This window comes from Seriola lalandi, unplaced genomic scaffold (assembly GCF_002814215.2).
Source record: "Seriola lalandi dorsalis isolate HSWRI2012SDOR001 ecotype SW California unplaced genomic scaffold, Sedor1 jcf7180002054618, whole genome shotgun sequence".
In the NCBI taxonomy this organism is placed as follows: Eukaryota; Metazoa; Chordata; class Actinopteri; order Carangiformes; family Carangidae; genus Seriola; species Seriola lalandi.
Window position 1 is genome coordinate 177,234 of NW_019525171.1, and position 4,022 is coordinate 181,255.

General features: G+C 36.2%; 1 long non-coding RNA gene across 1 annotated transcript; it reads left to right on the forward strand.

Moving 5' to 3' along the window:
* Positions 1-6: 6 nt before the first annotated feature.
* LOC111665199 (uncharacterized) lies at positions 7-1,724 on the forward strand. The gene is made up of 3 exons (XR_002761475.2): positions 7-981; positions 1,310-1,453; positions 1,552-1,724. It is a non-coding gene; the product is annotated as an uncharacterized LOC111665199 (long non-coding RNA).
* The last annotated feature ends 2,298 nt before the right edge of the window (positions 1,725-4,022 follow it).

Below are 4,022 nucleotides of genomic sequence, written 5' to 3' on the forward strand. Positions count from 1 at the left end.
ACCGAGCCCTGAAAAACTCCGGGAAATACAATCTCCGCTTCGGTCCGTGTATCCTGTGACTCCGCCGCGCCTCTCTCATGATCTGCTGCTCCGCCGCTTCGCTCTCTCTCCCCGCGGGAGAAGCATATCCGGTCTTTTGGAGTGACCACGGCCCGGAAAATCAGCAGGACAGGAGTTGATGTCGCATGTGGGCCGGGCACTGTTTGGTTTTCATCTGGCCACAGCAGCAGCAGTGGCAGCAGCAGCGGCAGCAGCGGCGGCCGCAGCGGTGAATCTGTGCGGTGTGAGGAAGTGTTTTTTTATGAGGAAGGGTTTCAGTGACGAGGAATGGAGGGCAGGGCGGGCGCACGGTCTGAACACTGTCACTTGGCCTCTGTTTGGGCAAGATGTTTGTACAAGAGGAGAATTATAGTCCCGCTTATACATGAACCGATAAGCTTAGAAAAATAACTGCAGTTTGCCTGAGGTGGAGCTCTGCTGGAGGTGGAGCGGGATGATCCTCACTGGCCTACATTCGGGGGGGGGGGGCTATAAGAGGAAATGACTTAACATAACTGTATTGATTATAAATAAACTGAAGAGGCGGTTCAACAACTGCCTGCCTGTAGTCATCACAAATCTGTTATCATGACCCCTCATTAGACCTCTCATCATCTCTCCTTTTGTGATATGGATTGAATCGGATTTTAACCTGTTGCCAGCAGTTGTTCTTTAATTTTTTTAACTGGTAAATTTGCCCCTTGAATACCTCCTTAAAGCTCCCTCCAGTGTAAAGGTGTGTGTCCATGTGTAGTGTGATTATAGATCAGCTCTAGCTTCTATATTAATACTGTGAAAGTATCAAAGCCTCAGTCCACAGAGAAATGCACACAGCCTGTATTCAGAAACTGAGCCTTAAAACCAGCTGTCAGGACTTCTGGAACTTTGTGATGTCACAACAAAGCAGTCACCAAGCCCCGCCCACCTGGACCCACCATCCAGGTTTGGTCTCAACATTACATAAATATATATTGATCCCAAAGCCTGTCAGTTTTCATATTATATATGTAAATATAAAACATACATATATATGTTTAAATTGAATAAGAAATTATGAAGAAAATCATATAAAGACATATAGAATCTTAACAAGCATGCTGTTTTAATGAGGTTGCATTTTACTATTATACTATACTATTCATGTCTTATAAAATTCATATATCCAGAGGTTGTGTATATGTCATAATAATATATTTGTTATGGCCCTGTTGAATCTCTAGGTGGTTTTCTCGCTCTCCCTTGTGTTTCTGTGTTTTTCCCCTCTCCCCAGTCGTGTCTATGTGTGTGGGCGTGGCTTCCTTCTCCAGGTTCCTGGCTTATCTCAATACCTGCGACTCATCACTTCATCAAACCTCCAGTACAAGTACCTCATCTGACTCTCCACTCATTGCCAAATTGTTCACTGTACATTACGGTAGCTTTCTCTCAGCCACTTTAACTCCTATGAAGATTTCACAGTGCTCAGTTGTAGCTCTTTGGAAGTTTTGCTGACCTGTTCTCTCTTGTGTTCAGTGCTCTCAAACCAGCCTCCAACCAGTCTCTGCTGTCACACGACCTCACAAGAAGATCCTCCAGCCGAGCTCTGCCACTGCCTTCCACCCCCCCTCTGCCAGTCTCCGGCCCACACCAGCCACCAGCCTCCCCTTCCTACATCGTTGTTTTCATTAAAACAACTTTTCACCCTGTGTCTGTGTCTGATTTCAGGTCCAGTTAACTGACTAAACCGACACAGTATCCATTTAGAGGTGACACATATGGTAACATCACTCTTGATGTAGGGATGTATATTTCATATATATGTCATAAGTCATGGTATATTTAGTCAAAAACCATCATACAAACATCATAGTATGGTAAGGCATGAAATGTATTAAACTCATTGTATATTAGCGCATAAAACATTGTAAAAACGTCATACAATAGTAAGGCATGAAACACAATAAAAACATAATATATTAAGGCATGAAAAGTCATTGATATGTGATACTAGAAGTCATACTATAGTAAAGCATGAAAACGCATTGTAAGTCATAGTAAGGTAAGGCGCAAAACGTCATAGTATAGTAAGGCATAAAATGTCATAGTATAGTGAGGCATAAAAATGCCAAATAATGTCATAGTATAGTAAGGCAAAAAACGTCATGGTATAATAAGGCATAAAACGTCATGGTATAATAAGGCTTAAAAATGCCAAAAAACTTTATGGTATATTAAGACTTAAAAAATGCCAAAAAATGTCAAAGTATAATAAGTCATAAAAATGACAAAAAATGTCAAAGTATAATAAGGCATAAAAATGCCAAAAAACTTAATAGTATTGTAAGGCATAAAACGTCATAGTATAATAAGACTTAAAATTGCAAAAAAAACGTCATAGTATAGTAAGGCATAAAACGTAATAGTACAGTAAGGCATAAAAATGCCAAAAGACGTCATAGTATAGTAAGGCAAAAAACGTCATGGTACAAAAAAAACGTCATAGTATAGTAAGGCATAAAACGTAATAGTACAGTAAGGCATAAAAATGCCAAAAGACGTCATAGTATAGTAAGGCAAAAAACGTCATGGTATAATTAGGTTTAAAAATGCAAAAAAAAGTCATAGTATAATAAGGCTTGAAAATGCCAAAAAACGTCATGGCATATTAAAACATAAAAATGCCAAAAAACGTCATAGTATAGTAAGGCATAAAACAACATGGTATAATAAGGCTTAAAAATGCCAAAAAACGTCATAAAATAGTAAGGCTTAAAAATGCCAAAAAACTTCATAGTATTGTAAGGCAAAAAACGTCATGGTATAATTAGGTTTAAAAATGCAAAAAAAACGTCATAGTATAGTAAGGCATAAAACGTCTTAGTATAATGAGGCTTAAAAATGCCAAAAAACGTCATAGTATAGTAAGGCATAAAACTGCCAAACAAACGTCATAGTATAGTAAGGCATAAAACGTCATAGTATAATAAGTCATAAAAATGACGAAAAAAAGTCATAGTATAGTAAGGCATAAAAATGCCAAAAAACTTCATAGTATTGTAAGGCATAAAACGTCAGAGTATAATAAGGCAAAAAACGTCATGGTATAATGAGGCTTAAAAATGCCAAAAAACGTCATAGTATAATAAGGCATAAAACGTAATAGTATAGTAAGGCGTAAAAATGCCAAAAAAACATCATAGTATAGTAAGGCTTAAAAATGCCAAAAAATGTCATAGTATAATAAGGCATAAAAATGCCAAAAAACTTCATAGTATAATGAGGCATAAAACGTCATGGTATAATAAGACATAAAAATGCAAAAAAAACATCATAGTATAGTAAGGCATAAAACATAAGAGTATAGTAAGGCGTAAAAATGCCAAAAAAACGTCATAGTATAGTAAGGCTTAAAAATGCCAAAAAATGTCATAGTATAGTAAGGCATAAAACGTAATAGTATAGTAAGACATAAAAATGCCAAAAAAACGTCATAGTATAATAAAACATAAAAATGCCAAAAAACGTCATAGTATAGTAAGGCATAAAACGTAATAATATAGTAAGGCTTAAAAATGTCAAAAAATGTCATAGTATAATAAGGCATAAAACTGCCAAAAAACTTCATAGTATAATGAGACATAAAAATGCAAAAAAAACGTCATAGTATAGTAAGGCATAAAACGTCAGAGTATAATAAGGCAAAAAACGTCATGGTATAATAAGGCTTAAAAATGCCAAAGAACGTCATAGTATAATAAGGCATTAAACGTAATAGTATAGTAAGGCATAAAAATGCAAAAAAAACGTCATAGTATAGTAAGGCATAAAACGTCAGAGTATAATAAGGCAAAAAACATCATGGTATAATAAGGCTTAAAAATGCCAAAAAACGTCATAGTATAATAAGGCATAAAACGTAATAGTATAGTAAGGCGTAAAAATGCCAAAAAAACGTCATAGTATAGTAAGGCTTAAAAATGCCAAAAAATGTCATAGTATAATAA